The sequence below is a fragment of the Erithacus rubecula genome (genome assembly GCF_903797595.1).
Source record: "Erithacus rubecula genome assembly, chromosome: 11".
Lineage (NCBI taxonomy): Eukaryota > Metazoa > Chordata > Aves > Passeriformes > Muscicapidae > Erithacus > Erithacus rubecula.
The window spans coordinates 541,823-560,810 of record NC_136663.1 but is presented as its reverse complement, the minus strand read 5'-3'; positions in this window follow the sequence as shown (position 1 = coordinate 560,810).

Below are 18,988 nucleotides of genomic sequence, written 5' to 3'. Positions count from 1 at the left end.
CCCGTTCCCATCCCGTTCCCCTCCCGTTCCCCTCCCGTTCCCATCCCGTTCCCCTCCCGTTCCCCTCCCGTTCCCATCCCTTTCCCATCCCATTCCCCTCCCGTTCCCCTCCCGTTCCCATCCCGTTCCCCTCCCGTTCCCCTCCCCTTCCATCCCATCCCTCTCTCCCTCTCTCCGCGGCGGCTCCGGGCGCCCTCTGGCGCTCTCGGTGCCGGCGGGAGCGGGCCCGGGCCGGTGCCACCCGCGGGTTTTGGGGCCGTGTCCCCGCAGAGCCGCTCCCACCCCCGGGACATCCCCACGGGTCCCACGGCCGGGAGCAGCCGGGTCTGTTCAAAACGAAAGCGGGAGCTCCAAAAGCTGCGGGCTCTGCCCGATCCCGCAGTCCGATGGCGCTGAGCTCCTTCACCCTGGAATTTCACCCTAAATGGAGGAAACCGACAGGGAAGAGTGGGGTTTGTGTCCGCCACCGCCCTCGGATGCTGCCGCGAGAGAATTCCTGCTGGAGGCACTGACCCCGCTGGGCTGGGGGTGACACCAGGGACACTGCCCTGCTCCGGCCGCGGAGCCACGGCCGAGGGCACCGTGGGCACCGTGGGCACCGTGGCACCGTGGCACCGTGGCACCGTGCCCGGAGACCCCCGCACGGGCTCTGTCCCCGCGGCTCTGTCCCCATGGCTCTGTCCCCACGGGCTCTGTCCCCATGGCTCTGTCCCCGCGGCTCTGTCCCCGCGGCTCTGTCCCCACGGCTCTGTCCCCACGGGATCTGTCTCCGTGGGTCTGTCCCCGCCGGTCTGTCCCCGCCGGCTGTCCGTGGACAGTGAGAGGGGCAGGAAGGCAGCTCTATCCCAATCGATGGCATATTGGGAAGGAATGGGAGCGGGGCCGGGCGGGGGGCGGCAGAGCCCTGAACCCACAGCCTGGCAAATGCCAGGCGAGTGCCAGGGTCCTGCAGGGCCGTGGGGCACAGGGATCCCTGCAGCTGTCCTGCTCCATCCCCGCGCCCCGGGCACAGCCCTGGCTCTCCGTGCAGGATCTGAGAGCAGCACTTTGGGTGCTGGGTGGTTTTTCTCCCCCACGCCACGCTGGCAGCCCCCGGGCTCTGCTGCCTCGCCGTGGCTCCTCGCCAAACGTTACTCACCACGCGCTACAAGACTTTTATATTTAGCCGGTGCAGAGACAATATCAGCAACATAAAAATAGGTATAAATGGGGCTGCACTCGCATGAGCGGCTCTGGGTGCACAGGAGGGGCCGGGGCCGTGCTCAGCCGCCGGGCAGGGCAGTGTCGCTGCGGTGCCACCACCCGGACCGGCGCCACCACCGAGGCCAAAGCCACCTCTGCCCTGGCAGGTCTGGTTGCACTGAGCCTTGCTGGGCGGGTCTGCAGGGCAGTCCCTCGAGCAGAGGAGCCCCGCTCCCCGTTTCGGGCCGTGCCCGGCTCTGGAGCCGGTGGTCCCGGTGCCACCGAGCGCCGCGCAGTCACCATGGAGATGCGGCAGTCCTTCCGAGAGGAGCAGAAAGCCTGCTTTGCTGCGAAATTATTAGCAGGAATTTTAATTTCTGTTTAAATTATTATTTTCATTCGGCCCCTTCTTGTCCTCTGTTGATACTGGTGAATATCCGTGTCCCTCCTGAGCCCCTACCCTGCCCAGAGCCGGGCTGTGCCCACCCAGCCTGTGCCAGGGACACTGCCAGCCTGTGCCCACCCAGCCTGTGCCAGGGACACTGCCAGCCTGTGCCAGGGACACTGCCAGCCTGGCCCGGCTGTGCCCGTCCCCCAGAGCAGCTCTGTCCATCCCCTGGCGGCTCCAGGGGCTGCTGAGGAGGGGAAGCAGCCAGGGCCAGCCAGAGCTCCCTCTCAGCCTTTGCTTCCCATAAACGGGGTGAATCTCTAAAACTGTAATTTCATAGCAATTGCCTCTGCTTGGAAAGGTTTGTCAGGGGCTTTCACACCCCTCCCTGAGCCACCACATCCCCAAGGTGCTTTGGTGCAGGAGTTCATCATGGGGGTTTACCCAGATCCCTGCCCATGGGGTATTTGGCTGCAGCAGCTGTAGGAAGGGAACACACCACTCTGTGCTGTGCTAAACCCACTGAAAATCTGAGTCAGGATGAGACCAGCTCCATGCAATAGTGACACGTCATTCTCTGTCCACACTTTGAAGGAGATGATGCTGCCTGGAACTGCCCAGCACAGCTCTTAGGCTGCTCCTGACGCTCTGAGGGGAACCAGAGTGCAAGTGGCACTTGCAAAATAACCTGTTGTTCCCACAACTGCCTCACTGCAAAAGACAGACCAGCTTTGGGAGGCACGGGTCCATCGGAAACAACAAGCCCAGCTGTTGCCAAAGGCAGCAGGCACTCAGTACCTGAGACACTGGAAGCCAAAGGATGCATCACCATCCCCACAGGGAGTAAACCCCCTCCACACTGAACCGTGCTTGGTTGGGTACTTGTAAACTGATTTGCGATACATTATTTAGGAGCTCGCATCATAAGACCATAATTCTTTTAGTGGGGTTAGGAAATTGTTAAGATCAGGAGGAGCAATACATCATCTTTCCAAAAATAAAACACCTCATGATTTTAATGTGACTTCTTGTTACTGACACACGTGAACAGCCCATGATACCAGAGCCTCTCCCTTAGCCCCGAGGTTCCTGGAGAACGTGACATTTACCCTGCCCCATCCCGGGGGATTTCCTTTCAGCTCGATGGCTGTTTGCTGGGTGTGCTGCCAGAGCTGCAATTCGCACTTCCCAAACATCACGACTCCTTTCTCAGCCCCGTTCCACCCACCTCGTTTGGGGGTGCTCATCCTGCTGAGCACAGAGCAGTTCTGTGCCTGTGGGCAGGAGCTTTTCCCTCTCACCTCCTGTGCCTCGGACTCTCTTTGGTGTCCCTCTCCTTTCTGTCACACCGTGTTACCCCCTCACTGCCAAGGGTTTCATCCCTCTGCTGCCAGCAGGAGCCCCCAGCCCCTGCCAGCCCCCAGCCCTCATGCCTGAGGGCCAGGACAGGACAGCTCAGAAATGGCAATGGCTGGAGGGGCTGCCAGCCCACCCCAGGGAGGGCAGGGGGCTGCTCCTGGAATATGAAATCCAGCACTGAGCTTTGATTCCAGCCCATGAGTTTTCCTGGCAGAGCTGCTGCTTCTTGTGTAGTCCAGCTGGAGATCAGTGAGATCCAGGAGGTTTCTAAGCAGGAGAGGCACAAACTCTTCAGTTGTGCTAAGTAAAGGATTTAGGGTTTGCCTAAGCCAGCAGTGGGTTTGTGTCTGTGAAGGTGACACAGAACTACTTTGACATCTCCTTGCTTCAGCTCCTTACAGCTCTGACATATTTTCCCTGACTTTTTATAAATAACAAGTACAGAACACACAGTGGTTGTAGGGAACTGGCTCTCGCAGCAAATCTCCCCTAATGGTTTCAGTTCCTGTGGGAAGAGGGATTCTTATCCTCAATGCATTTGTCAAAGAAGCTTTGTTAAGATGTTAAATTAAGCTACCTTTTTTTTTTTTTTTCTCCTTTTTAAATGGTACTAAAGTCTGGACATGATCTGTGTGCTTCCAGCTCGCTGCCCTGGGTCTCAGCATGGATCCTGTCCTTCAGCTGAGCAGCACTCTGGGGGCAGCCTGGGCACTGGAGCAGCTCCTTGGTGGCCAGCAGGGAAAAAACCACCCTGGCACTCAACAAACCCAGCAGGAAAATATGGATATTGCAATGGAGCAGCACCCACCTCCCTCCTGCACTGCTCCAGCCCTTCCAGTGCATTCCTGGCTGCTGGAGTATTTATAACCCCTGGATATATTTATATATATTGATATATGAACCCCTGGATATGTGCACTCTAGGAAAGCACCAGCCTGGTGCCAGCCCCTTGCTGGTGTGCAGGGCTGGGGCAGCAGGGCTCAGTCTGGGGGCAGTGCAGCCCCAGCAAAGCCCTGCTAGACCCCACAGGAGCAGCTCCCTCCCGAAGTGTGAAATCCATCTCCACAAAAAGGGATCCTGCTGCCGTGTCTGGTGCAGGAGGTGCAGCAGCAGCTATTTCAGAGCTGGGTTTCAAGCCACAGGCAGGGAATGTCCCAGCAGAGCTGAGATGGAGCAGCTCAGGGACGTGTGGAAGGGAAGGGAGAAAAAAGCCAAGAGAGAAACAAACCCAGCAAGATTCCTGCTCCCTCAGGAGGTTATAAATGTGCTCTTTAGAGGCCCAGGGGTGCTGATTAACTTGCACAGGCAGGCAAAGACCCTGACATCAATTAAATACTGCTGATGAGGCGAGGTCAATAGTAATTATAACCAGCTCATATCTTCACACATTAGAGACATGTTTAATCTTTTTATTGAAAAGCTTTTTACTGAAATTAAAGAGTATGATAATTTCCTGCAGTGTCCTGTTTCTAACTAAGCAGGAGGAAAGCCAGTGGATTGCACTTCATCAGCTCTGCTTCTGCCAGGAAGCACTTGCACTTAGGACTTGTTTGGTGTTTTTGCTGTTCATTTTTTAAAAATACTCTTCTAAATGGCTTCGAAAAAGGAGCTGACACTAGTATCAGTATTTCCCTACATGAGCCTCAGATTCCATGGCCGTGCCCGCAGCACAGCCGCCCCTCGGCGCTGTCCGGGCAGTCCCTGCCGTGTTTCTGGCTGCCCCGTGCTCCGGAGCCGTGCGGCGGTGGGAGCGAGGGGAGGCAGGGCTGGGGGCTGCACAGGGGGCTCTGCCTTCCCCGGCACAGCTCCGAGCCTCCGAGCGTCCCGGACACGGAGCCCTCAGCCCCGCCATTCTCTTCCCCCGGTGCAGCCCGGTAAGGAAAATCCTGATTTTTCCTGGCTGGGGACGCGCTGTGTGCCCTGGGGAATGGCAGCACCACGTGCCAGCGAGGGCAGGGATGGGCACAGCTGTGCCAGCTCCTGCCTCCGCTGCTGGCCCGAGGTGTTCACCCATCCTCTGAACTCCCTGCGAGACCTCCCATCCCTCAAGCAGGCGACCGGGGGAGAGAGCAGCGGCTAAACATAGCCCGGAGCGGTGACAGCAGCCGGGCTGGGAAGGGCTCGGGGGGAGGCTGGCAGAGGGAGCGCTGCAGAGGGGGCGGCCGCAGTTCGCACCTCTGAGACAGCGGAGAGAGCTGAGAGAGCTGAGAGAGATGAGAGAGCTGAGAGAGATGAGAGAGCTGAGAGAAAGAGCTGAGAGAGCTGAGAGAGCTGAGAGAGCTGAGAGAGTTGAGAGAGAGAGCTGAGAGAGCTGAGAGAGATGAGAGAGATGAGAGAGATGAGAGAGAGAGCGAAGAGAGCTGAGAGAGAGCGGAGAGAGCTGAGAGAGCTGAGAGAGCTGAGAGCTGAGAGAGCTGAGAGAGATGAGAGAGCTGAGAGCTGAGAGAGCTGAGAGAGATGAGAGAGCTGAGAGAGATGAGAGAGATGAGAGAGCTGAGAGAGATGAGAGAGCTGAGAGCTGAGAGAGATGAGAGAGATGAGAGAGCTGAGAGAGATGAGAGAGCTGAGAGAGCTGAGAGAGCTGAGAGAGCTGAGAGAGATGAGAGAGATGAGAGAGATGAGAGAGCTGAGAGAGATGAGAGAGCTGAGAGAGCTGAGAGAGATGAGAGAGCTGAGAGAGTTGAGAGAGCTGAGAGAGCTGAGAGAGATGAGAGAGCTGAGAGAGCTGAGAGAGATGAGAGAGCTGAGAGAGATGAGAGAGCTGAGAGAGCTGAGAGAGATGAGAGAGCTGAGAGAGCTGAGAGAGATGAGAGAGCTGAGAGAGCTGAGAGAGATGAGAGAGCTGAGAGAGATGAGAGCTGAGAGAGATGAGAGAGATGAGAGAGCTGAGAGAGCTGAGAGAGATGAGAGAGCTGAGAGAGATGAGAGAGATGAGAGAGCTGAGAGAGATGAGAGAGCTGAGAGAGATGAGAGAGCTGAGAGAGCTGAGAGAGATGAGAGAGATGAGAGAGATGAGAGAGATGAGAGAGCTGAGAGAGCTGAGAGAGCTGAGAGCTGAGAGAGATGAGAGAGATGAGAGAGATGAGAGAGCTGAGAGAGATGAGAGAGCTGAGAGAGATGAGAGAGATGAGAGAGATGAGAGAGCTGAGAGAGCTGAGAGAGCTGAGAGAGCTGAGAGAGCTGAGAGAGCTGAGAGCCCGGCAGAGGCAGCGCAGCTCCTCCTGCGCCGAGCTGGCAGCGCTGGCAGCCTGGGCACGGCCCGGGGTGGATCCACCGCCCGGGGACCAGCGCTGGGCGTGCGGGGCTGAGCCCCGGGGAAGGGTCGGACCGCGGGCAGCGCCCGGTGCCACCGGGGCAGGCGGGCACAGCCCCGCGCCAGTGCCCCGGGCTGCTCCGGGCTCCCAGCGCCCTGCTCGGCTCCTCCCTGCTCCTTCCCACAGCAGGGGCTGTGCGGGTTTGTCAAAAGCTTCTGCTGCCTCATGCAGCGCCAGGAGCCATCACGAGCATCCCCTGCATCACCTGAGCATCCCCTGCATCACCTCAACATCCCCTGCATCACCATGAGCAAGACAATACAAAATACAAATCCTACAGCATTTACATACAGCCTATAAGAATCATTACATTACCGTAATGTGTTAGACTTTAAACCCTAAAAACGACCCTTTGGAGCCCCTCTGCCAAGCTAGCAGGGTCTTCTCTGACCTTTGGACCATTGTTCTGTCAAGAGGGGATTACTTTTGGCTGACCATCCTATTGTCTTCTAGTTATTTAGTAGCTAAGGTTTGGTATCTCAAAGATGGCTTTCATTTCAAACTCACTTATGGTTTCCACATTCTCAGAATCTTTTGCTAGGCAATCATATTTATAAGATTTCCCTGATTCATCCTTCCCAGCACAGGAGCACCAGGGTCTGTGCTGGTGCCTGGCTGTGGGGCCAGCAGGCCTTGTGGCATCACCCTGGGGCTGCAGGCCATGAGGAGGGTCCCTGCTGGCACAGGTGACCCTGCTGTGCCCACCACGAGCTGCTGCACCTGGGCTGGGGCTGCTGCAGCCCACACACACCCTGGGCATCCCTGGGACCCACAGGCTGGGATGGGCTAATGGGGTTTTTGGATCGTGTTCATTTAATGGTCACTTGGCACCCAGACAGATGGATTAGGTTTGTCAGGGAAAGTTTATATCCCAGTTAAGTGGTTTTCACAGAGCTGATGGAGTTAGTGCTCCTGACTCAGTGCTTTTCTGCTCCACACTTCCCACCTGGCTTGGGCATCCCCACCATTCCTTGCCACTCTTCTGTCCTGAAGGCACCAGCCCTGAGCCCAGGGGGCTGCTGGAGGAGAAGCAGATCCTAAAGGCACCAAGGCTTAAATACAACAGTGACCAGAGGGATGGAAACACTTGTGGTGGCTTTGGTGACCCTTAGGAGAGCAGGGAGTGCCCAGCCAGGCCCAGAAGATGGCAGTGCCAGAGCCTCATGTCCCCTCAGAGGTGTCACTGCCACCTGCCCAAAAAAGCACTTCATGCTACTGGATACAACAGGTGAACAGCTCTGCAGGTTTGGAGCTGATGAAAATGGGCAGCACACTTTAACCCCTTTGGAAGAGACCTTGGAAACCACTGAGCCTGGCACACCTCTCCAGGGGTTATGTAAAGTAACTGTTCACAGCACCAGCTGACAAATAACATGTACAGTATCTAATAATTAGATGGCACTGAAATATGACTCATTTTCAGTGACTCCACAGGGATGTTTATACCTTACAGTGATATTGGGAAAGAGGAGAGAGGGCTCTGGAGGAGCCCCAGCCTGGTGTGTCCCTGTTCCCAGGGGTGGTTCAGGGGCACAGAGCCCCTGCCTGGGGCCAGGGAATGCAGAGCCCCTGCCTGGGGCCAGCCTCTCATCCATGGTGTGGGAAGAGGGGAGCTGTGGCTGCTGCCTCCAAAATCCATCTGGGAGCATCCACACCCCAGCAAGGCTCCTTCAGCAGCCTCTGCTCCTGCCCTGCTCCCGTGTAGCTGCAGATGTTGAGTCTGGTGGGTAATTCCAGGTGCTGCAGCCAGCCTGGCTTTGTGCTCTCCAGCTGCAGCAGCAGGGCCAGAGTGGCTGCTGAGGCAGCACAGCTGGCACCAGTGACATCTGGGAGCATTTCCCAATGTGCAGATTGCTCCTGAGGCTGTGCACATCCTGCCATGACTTAACTGGAGTTTGTCTTAGTCTGGGAGGCAAATTCTTCTGTTTGCTATTTTAAACTATCCAGTCGAGGATAGCCCAGAATGCAACCCCTCAGTTTTCAGTGTCAGATGCTGGTGAGGGCAATGGGACAGGGTGGTTCTGCCTCCTCTTTCCTTCTGGAGGTTTCCCACCCGTGTGAACTTACTGATGCTTCTGGATCTGCTCCTGAGTCTTGTGGGTACAGGGTCCTCATGGCAAGGGACAAAGGCCCCATTTGAGCACTGCCAGGGCATTGTATTTTCTGCTTCCCCGTGTTTTACAGGAAAGTATCAGGGATTTGTGCAAATTACAAGTGTATCTGAGAGTTTTAGGGACATGTGCACAGCACATAGTTACACACACGCCCCTTAGATCCATCTGTGTGTAGCTGATGGTGTATTTTTAGATGTGGTGTAAATTGATCCTGTTCATGAGCTCTGGTCACTGTGAATTAATCAAGAAAAGGAACACCTGAAATTTGTGTTTGTGTACATTTGATAGAGAGGATGAATGTCTGAGGGTTTACTGTGGAATCCCCTCCTGCACTGAGGGTAAAAGCAGGTGAGAAGCCAGGGCACCTGTGTCACACCAGCAGCTCCCTGTGGTTTAGGAGACTCTCCTGGCTGACCTGCACCCAGAGTCCCGAGCTGCTGCAGGGCCTGGCTCTATTTTGGGTGCAGGTAACTATACTTAGGGCTGAGTCATCCCTTCCAGTATCACTTACAGGAGAGCTTAAATGGGCAGAGCTGGTGGCCAGAGGCAGTGGGAAGGGTCAGGGCCACGACACCGAGCTGGGCCTCTGCTGGTGGCAGCAGCCACAACTTCATCTGGCAGGGACAGCTCCAACCCTGTCCCTGAGCCTGGCTGAGCCCAGGGAGTCACAGCTCAGCTCCAACCCTGTCCCTGAGCCTGGCTGAGCCACAATCACAGCACAGCTCCAGCCCTGTCCCTGTGCCTGGCTGAGCCACAATCACAGCACAGCTCCAGCCCTGTCCCTGAGCCTGGCTGAGCCACAATCACAGCACAGCTCCAGCTCTGTCCCTGTGCCTGGCTGAGCCCAGGGAATCACAGCTCAGCTCCAGCCCTGTCCCTGAGCCTGGCTGAGCCACAATCACAGCACAGCTCCAGCTCTGTCCCTGTGCCTGGCTGAGCCACAATCACAGCTCAGCTCCAGCCCTGTCCCTGAGCCTGGCTGAGCCCAGGGAGTCACAGCTCAGCTCCAGCCCTGTCCCTGAGCCTGGCTGAGCCACAATCACAGCACAGCTCCAGCTCTGTCCCTGTGCCTGGCTGAGCCCAGGGAATCACAGCTCAGCTCCAGCCCTGTCCCTGAGCCTGGCTGAGCCCAGGGAATCACAGCTCAGCTCCAGCCCTGTCCCTGAGCCTGGCTGAGCCCAGGGAATCACAGCTCAGCTCCAGCCCTGTCCCTGAGCCTGGCTGAGCCACAATCACAGCACAGCTCCAGCCCTGTCCCTGTGCCTGGCTGAGCCACAATCACAGCACAGCTCCAGCCCTGTCCCTGTGCCTGGCTGAGCCCAGGGAGTCACAGCACAGCTCCAGCCCTGTCCCTGTGCCTGGCTGAGCCCAGGGAGTCACAGCACAGCTCCAGCCCTGTCCCTGAGCCTGGCTGACCCCAGGGAATCACAGCTCAGCTCCAGCCCTGTCCCTGAGCCTGGCTGAGCCACAATCACAGCACAGCTCCAGCCCTGTCCCTGAGCCTGGCTGAGCCACAATCACAGCTCAGCTCCAGCCCTGTCCCTGAGCCTGGCTGAGCCACAATCACAGCACAGCTCCAGCCCTGTCCCTGAGCCTGGCTGAGCCCAGGGAGTCACAGCTCAGCTCCAGCCCTGTCCCTGAGCCTGGCTGAGCCCAGGGAATCACAGCACAGCTCCAGCCCTGTCCCTGAGCCTGGCTGAGCCCAGGGAGTCACAGCTCAGCTCCAGCCCTGTCCCTGAGCCTGGCTGAGCCCAGGGAGTCACAGCTCAGCTCCAGCCCTGTCCCTGAGCCTGGCTGAGTCCAGGGAATCACAGCACAGCTCCAGCCCTGTCCCTGTGCCTGGCTGAGCCACAATCACAACCCCAAGGGGGTTTTAAAGGCAACATCCTTCCGTGGAGCCATTCCTTGATGTCACCATGGCCTGGCATGCTGCTGAGAGCTGCTCAATTCAGCCAGAAATTCAGGTCTGCTTCCTTATGGACATGCACTGGGGGCACCTGCTCATGCAGCCATTTACTGGGGAATGGGATTCACTGGGACCCACTGGTGTTTAACCTCTCTTGGTTTCAGCAGCCTGCTGTGCCCCCAGAGCCACAGCAGGATCAGGAGCGTGCCCAGGGCTGTGGCAGTGCTGGATCCTGCTGCTGTGGCACCAGCCCTGCCAGCACACAGCACCGAGAAATGTTTTCCTTTGCAGATTTATCCCCCTGCAGAAAGGGAAGGGTAGAAAACATTTTCGTTGAATCACAGCCAGAGAGACAAGTCAGCTCCTCCATCTGCTCCCTGGGAGGGTTTGGCTGTTGATTTGACTCTGTGGGTCTCTCTGGACCTGCTCCCTCTGTGTTCTGCAGGACATCTCTGGGTCAGGTTTATTCTGGCTTTTTGCTGTTCTCGGTTCTCTCAGTCAAATGACACTTTGCCCAGAGTCTGAAGGAGAGGAAACAACTCAGAAACAAAGGAATATCTTGGTGAAAAGCTGTTCTGATGATAGTGAGAGTTGGCTTGAAAACCCAGAGTTTTATTCTGAGTCTAGTCTCTCAAGTAATAGCTGAATATTGGCATAATTTGTTTTAAAAAGTGTTTAACTTTATTTTTAGTGTGTCACTGTCAAGGTGAATGACAGATTTTCAATCTTCCCTTGGCTCCACCTGCTCAGTGCTCAAAGCTCCCCTCCATCACCCTCTGAGGGGCCTGGAGCCCCTCCATGGGAGAGGAGGAAGAGGAGGAGGAGGATGCTGCACCCTCCAGGGCCAGGAGGTGACAGAGTGGGGGTGATGGGTGGGGGTGACCAGGGCTGATGGGTGGGGGGTGGTCAAGGTACCAGACTGGGGAGGGCAGGGGGAGGAAGCAATCCTCTCCCAGCTCTCTCCCTTCCCCAAAGGACTTTGTTTTAAAACAAGTAGTCTTTTAAAAATCTAGGGCAAGTCAGCCTTCTGCCAAAATTAGTCTTTGTGCAAGAGCATGAGAAGGAATTTTAATGGGTAGCTGGTATGTGGGGATGAGGGGAATGGCTGCTTTTACTATCTAAATGCTGTTTAAATAAGGCTGTAACATCCAACAGCTTTGCCACGCTCGCAGCTCAGTTTTACAGGAAGCATCACTGCCACCACTCACAAATACACAAGAATGTTAAACAACAACTTTTATTTGTGCCAAACGTGTCCTGACACATTGCTGAGGAGGAGGAGAGCTGCAGTGCCAAGGGAGCTGGGGCAGCTCTGGGCCCTCTTCCCCCTGGCCTGGCTGCTCTGGGAGCTGCACAAACCCCTGCAGGGCCATTTCCCCCTTTTGGGATGGCCCAATGCAGCCAAGGGCAGCAGGGACAGGTGACCCCATCCTGCTGCACCCAGGGGGCTGCTGGGACCCTGCACAGAGCCCACAGCAGGCATGGGGGCACCAAGGGGCCAGTAATACCAGACTAATAAATAATCTACCCTCTACAATGAGAAAAAATTTATTATCATTATTATCTTCATATATCATATCATATCATATCATATCATATATTATATCATATTATATTATATTATATCATATTATATTATATTATATTATATTATATTATATTATATTATATTATATTATATTATATTATATTATATTATATTATATTATATTATATTATATTATATTATATTATATTATATTATATTATATTATATTATATTATATTATATTATATTATATTATATTATATTATATTATATTATATTATATTATATTATATTATATTATATTATATTATATTGTTTTATATAATTTATCAGCTTTATTATCTTCAATGTAAGACTTCACTTGTCCTGTGTTTTTATTGAGGATATTAAAACTCAATAGGTCTGCTAAAAATTTAACTTCTGTGGAGCCTTAAAAATACTATTTAATTCTGAAATTAGCAATAACATGATATTTGGTACAACAGTTGCGTTGTAATTCCCAAGAGCTTCTCCCAGCTGGGTGCCAGAGAGACCAGTGGGCAAAGCCTGATCTGCTGGTCCCAGGGCTGTGCCCCAAGCTCTGGCACGTGCATTTGGGATGTTTGGGATGTTTGGGATGCTTGGCTGCAGGCAGGAGCATCCCTTCCCCTCCTGGGCCAGTCCCTTGGGTGTGTTGGGTGTCTCTGCACAGCTCCTGCACAGCTCTGTCTGCCCTCAGCACCTGAGACCCCAACTGCTGAGCCAGCCCTGCCCCCATGGCTGGGCCATTTCCCAGCCACTGTCCTGCAGGAAAAGCAGCTCCCCACAAAGGCCATTATCCACAGGGGAAGGAAGTGCATTTGTGACCGAGCAGCCCGAGGGAAGTGTCTGCCAGGAGGTGCCAGAATGGCCCAGCACAGGGCACTGCCCTGGCAGCAGCAGCAGCAGCCTGGCCCTGAGCCTGCCAGGGCAGCCACAGCCACAGGGTGAGACTCTCACCCCTGGGAGCAGCAGGGATTGATGGAGCTCAGTCCATCCCAGGTCACTGCCCCAGCTCAGGGAGAGGGTGTGGGGCAGATCCTGCTGCTGCTGCCTGCAAGAGCCATGAACTGGGGGGGAACTCTGCTATGAATTATTAACACAAACAGCTCTGCTGTTCCCTGGCTCTAGGGGAATGCCAGGAAGGGTAGATGGTGTTTCCAGCACTTTAAATGAGCAGATTTTCTGATGATCACTTAGGGATGCAGGATGCTCCCAGGGGCAGGCAGCAGTCACTCAGGGCCCTGGGGATGAGTTTCCTGCTGGGATTCTCTGCCTGGGACTCGTTTGGGATTTCCAGCTTGCACTGGGCTGTGGGTCACTCACACAGGGGCACCCTCACTCCCCAGGGAGCTCAGTGTGCCAGGGACATGAATAAATGCAGCCAGCACTTCACTGTCCCCTCCTGCAGGCACTGCAGGGGCTGGTGACCCCAGGCAGCTGCCACAGAGCTGAGCAGGGCCAGGAGCTCCTGCTGGTGCCACAGACCCAGCTGAGCCCAAACCAGCAGCCAGGGGCTCTCCTGCCTCACCCCAGCCCCTGGGGATGCCAGCCCAGGCTGGGCACCACCACACCAGCACTGCCTGTGATGGTTTGGGGTGAACCCCACAGATGTGTCCCTCAATATGTCACTGCTGTGCTGAATGCAGGCTGGGGCTGGTGGGCTGCTGCAGGGTATCAGCCTGTCTGCTCTGGGTTGAGAGGAAAATAATGTTTATTGCAGGTACTGACAATAAACTGATCAGTAATTCTGACCTGCTGGGGAGAGAAAGACAAATTTGCATCTGAAGCCCTGTACTTTAGGAACTTGTGCCAGTCCCTGAGCTCTGCCCTGCTCCAGCCCTGCCCAAGCTCAGCTCCATCCAAGCACCATTCCTGCATCTCCCTCCCCTCCAGCACAGCTGGCAGAAACCTGAGCTGAGTCTGAAACCCCCCATTTATTTAATTACTTACCTGTTCACCCACTGCCTCTTGCCACAGGCCAGTCTTTGCTTCCCAAATTCTGTAAAATGAAGTTTAGAAACAAATATCCCCCGGGGCCATGTGCTGCCTCACCTCTGCCAGGGTCACAAAATACCTTTGCTGCTTGGGCCAGGGTTAAAGGAAGCCATTGAACTGCACTTGAGGATCTTGGAGGCCTTTCCCAACATAAATTATTCCATGATTTACTGAGATAAGTGCACAGTCAGCTCAGATATTAAATCTGGTGTTTACCCACTGCCTGAGTCTGCTCATATCAAACACAACCAGCCAGAGCAGGGCCCTGGACCTGCCTGACTTGGAGCATTTAAAGGTTTATGTGCTGGGGGAAGACAAAGTCTTTGGGTCTCAGCAGGTCTTGGAATGGAAAGGAAATTTTGGAAAGGCATGGAACAGCACGGTTTGCTGATGACAGAATTCATTTACTGGTAAGAAAATATAATTATAATGAAATAATTTTAATGGGTAGCTGAACCATTCGCATGAAGGGCAAAGATAAATGAAGAGGAAGAAAATTAAGAGAAAAGTAAATAGATCTTAAAATAAATCAGGTGAAATCAGTGAAGTACCAATATGCACCCACAGCCATCCCACATGAGGAGGAGGGAAGAGAACAGAACTGCACATGGTGTGAAGCTGGGGCAGCTGCAGGCAGCCAGACGAGACAATGGCATGGAAATACAGCCCAGAATAAACCTGAAATACCTACAAGGCAGGGAAGGCATGGCTGACAGGGGCCTCCCAGTGCCCATTGGATCTGACATGTTAAACTGCTCGGGAAGGGGCAGTGCCTCAACTCCTGCAAGGAAACCGAGACCCAGCAGCCATTGCCAGAGGGGAAAAGGCAGTTTTAGCTTTGATGTGTGTGGGGAGAGGGGCTGGGAGCAGGATCCCCTCTGGCTGAATACTGGGAATGGGAGAGGGTTTGGGGTTTTGCGAAAGGGGCAGCAGGGCAGCCTGCAGCCTCTGCAATGCACAGGTGTGACCCTTGTTCCTGCACCCACAGACACCCTGACCCCAAACACCACACAGCCATGGAAAGGTTTGGGCTGGAACAGACCTGAAAGCCCATCCAGTGCCACCCTGCCATGGGGACACCTCCCACTGTCCCATTGCTCCAGCCCAATGTCCAACCGGGCCCTGGGCACTGCCAGGGATCCAGGGCAGCCACAGCTGCTCTGGGCACCTGTGCCAGGGCCTCACCCCCTCCCAGGGAACCACTTTCATCTAATATCTGATCTCTGTCCACATTCCCTCAGCCTAAAGCCATCCCCCTCTTGCTCTGTCACCACATCTCCCCTTGCCTCCTTTGTCTCTGAAGGCAAAGCATCACTTGTTTTTTCACTTACTTTGATTCTCACTTGGTCTGCCTGGTTCCTCTCCAGGTTTTAAATTGCATGTATTTTGCAAGCCTTTTATTACCTATTTTTAAAGACATATCACTGCCGGAAGAACCTCCTGGAAACATGAATTAACAACACAAAAGGCAGAAGGAGTGTTTCATAATGTTACTGGGGCGGCTCCAACACGAGTTGCTCAGTGCAGTGATGCAGCACCAGCAGTGCTGGGGCCACAATTTTGCTGCCACTAAAAATAGTTGCAACTTCAACCCCAAATATATTTTTGTTCATTAAAATTATAGACAAATAAGAGGATTTTTTTTTTACTCTTCAATTAAAGCAGATACATAACCTGAGTGTAAATAAAAGGCAGCACTGTCCCTGCAGATGTTGTAGTCAGATTTCAGCAGCGTTTACAAAAAATTGAACTTAACCATATTAAAATCACAGCACACCAGAAAAGTAAGGATTTTCACATGTGCCCTGGGAACACAGAGTAATTCACAGCCACGTGCCAGGCAGTGGCACAGTAAGCCCTGTGCCTTCAGAGTGTTTGGAATTGCTGTGCCCGTGCAGTCGGGGGGCAGACACGCCCAGGAGTGCCTGGAACCCCAAATCCTTCCCCTCCCAAAGGGGAGAACAGCAGCAGCTGCAGCTTCCCCATCCCACAGGGCTGGGCGGGGCAGGGTGGGGCGGGGCAGGGCAGGGCAGGGCAGGGCGGGGCAGGGCGGGGCAGGGCAGGGCGGAGCAGGGCGGGGCAGGGCACGGCAGGGCAGGACAGGGCAGGGCAGGGCAGGGCAGAGCAGGGCTGGGCAGGGCAGGGCGGGGCAGGGCGGGGCAGGGCGGGGCGGGGCAGGGCAGGGCAGGGCTAGGCGGGGCAGGGCGGGGCAGGGCGGGGCAGAACAGGGCAGGGCGGAGCAGGGCAGGGCAGGGTTGGGCAGGGCAGGGCGGGGCAGGGCGGGGCAGGGCAGGGCTGGGCAGGGCAGGGCAGGGCAGGGCAGGGCAGGGCAGAGCAGGGCTGGGCAGGGCAGGGCGGGGCAGGGCGGGGCAGGGCGGGCAGGGCAGGGCAGAGCGGGGCAGGGCAGGGCTGGGCGGGGCAGGGTTAGGCGGGGCAGGGCAGGGCAGGGCAGGGCGGGGTGGGGCAGGGCGGGGCAGGGCAGGGCGGGGCAGGGCAGGGCTGGGCAGGGCTGGGCGGGGCAGGGCGGGGCAGGGCGTGGCAGGGCAGGGCGGGGCTCACTGCACACCCAGGGCAGGTGCTGCCCACAGCAGGGCCAGCTGCTGCTCCTTCCCCATCCTGCTCAGGAGTTCATTGATCCCGTGCCATCTGGAGTGGGTTAAAACAAAACAGTCCACAGTGCTGTGTTATGCAAATGTACAAACTGACAGCAGCTCACGTGGGGGTTTTATGCTGGTTTCACGTTGTGTAAAAGATATGGAAGAGTTCCTGGGCATAAATGGGAACAATCATTAACCTGTGAGCTGCAGGAAGTAAATACAGCTCCTGAATGAGAATTGGTGTTGGTGTGTATCTGGCAAACGTTAAGCTCTAAATAACTGTTTACTTCAAACTTTGTGGTGTCTTAAGAGAATGATTTATAGTTAGAAGATTCTCAAACATACCCGGGGGGAAACAGGTTTCAAGCACGACCACAAAGTCAGAACAGGTTTAATCTCATTTGCTAGTCCCAGATTGCACAGCATGAGGGAAGGTGGAACTTCCAGGTGGTCATGGTAGTGAGATAATGAGCTGAATCTTGTCCCTAGTAATCAGCCCATCGTTGTCACTGATTATTAATTACCAGCCCAAGGCTGGAGCTGCACTTGCATTCCCTTTGCATATTGGATTAGAAATTCCAGGTGAGTGGCTCAGGGAAAGGCCTCCAACTACACACCCACCTCTGAGGCTTATGGATAATCACAGGGATCACCTTGGTCCCAAGTGCTGGGGGACTGATTGCCTTCCACAAACCCATCACAGAAAGGACCAGGTTAGTGACAGCCTGGCAGGAGCTCATGGCTGCAGCCCCGTCCCCAGAGCTGACAGCATCCTGCCAGGTGGGACTCCCCAACACGGCTCTGGCAGGCTCCAGGTGACAAGGAGGTGTGGGAGCAGACAGGAACCTGCTGGGACTCTGCAGCAGCTGCAGCTGCCCCACGCCAAACACAGCAAGGTTCAAATAGAGTGGGAGCCCTGCAGGCTGTGGGGCTCAGCTGCAGCCCTGGTGGGACTGAGCAGTGGCTGCAGCAGCTGTGAGACCCACGGGCATGGAGAGGGGGTGGCTCTGCAGGGATGGGGCTCTGAGGGGCTCTGAGGGGTTAGTTCTGCAGGGATGGGGGCTCTGAGGGGCTCTGAGGGGTTAATTCTGCAGGGATGGGGCTCTGAGGGGCTGTGTGTCTGTGTGCCTGTGTGTCTGTGTGTCTGTCTGTCTGTGTGTCTGTGGGTCTGTCTGTGTGTCTGTGTGTCTGTGTGTCTGTGGGTGTGTCTGTGGGTCTATAGGTCTGTGGGTCTGTCTGTGTGCCTGTCTGTCTGTGTGTCTGTGGGTCTGTCTGTGTGTCTGTGTGTCCGTGTGTGGGTCTGTGTGCCTGTCGGTCTGTGTGTCTGTCTGTCTGTGTGTCTGTGTGCCTGTGGGTCTGTGTGTCTGTCTGTGTGTCTCTGTGTCTGTGTGCCTGTCGGTCTGTCTGTGTGTCTGTGTGTCTGTGTGTCTGTGTGTCTGTGGGTGTGTCTGTGGGTCTATAGGTCTGTGGGTCTGTCTGTGGGTCTGTGTGTCTGTGTGTCTGTGGGCCTCAGGCCTGCAGGGACCTTTTGTCAAACATCCACTCATGGAACATTTTATTTCCTCACTGAAAGTGAGAAGCTGACCACAAAACGAACAGGATTTTCAACACGGAGAAGCAGAATCAAAGAATCTCCCATTTTTATGCTCCCTCTCCGTGTAATTCATCTGCCATTCCAAACAAGACGTGCCTCAGCTGAATGAAGCCTCAAATAATCACATAATAGCAGAAGTCATTTATTGTGAATCAGACTTTTTCTGTGGTGTATAAATAGTCTGTGCTGCTCCACAGGCTTTGTCAGTCAGGATTAATTAGCAATTGACCCTTGCCTGAGATTTCTTTGCTACCTTTACATTTTTCATAGGGCTAAATGAGCACTCCACATTGCTTTAAGAGGCTTCCTAAGCTGGAGCTTCATTTACCTCTAGGCTACAAATCAGTAGTTTAATTTATCACTACGTTACATATCAGCAGTGAATAGTCAGGGTAGAATTGAGTTTATTATAAAGATGTTCTGTTAGAAGACACAGTATTACAGTGATTGAAACATGCTCTTCAATTTTCCATTAATGCCCAATTCTGAATATGACCACAGAGAACCACACTTTACAAACTTTACATTTAGCATTCTAATAAATAAGTTCAATAAATAGGGACTCTGCAGAAGAAGCCGTACATGAAGCTGCTTAACAATGTTGTCAAAAAATAACTACAGCTACTCTCATTTGTAACCAATCACTGGAAATTGGTAAGTAAAATATAAAATATTTTACTCTTATGATGCAGACCAGAGGAACAAAGATCTGTTAAAAATCACCCTTAGGATTACATTGAACTTAATTTTGTACACTAAAATTCATAATTCAGAGCATGCTTTTATACCGTTTTTAGCACAAAATATTTTCAAATACATTTATTAAAAATATGAGAGACGAGTGAGACTGCTCATGTAGAATTTCATCTCTGCCTGATCACTAGCTCCTGTGTTACACAATGTTGCAGTTTGGCTAATTTGGGATGAACTGTTTCACATTTGGACAAGGTCTATAGTAAAGGGCTGGATTTAGCCTGTAGCATATCTCAA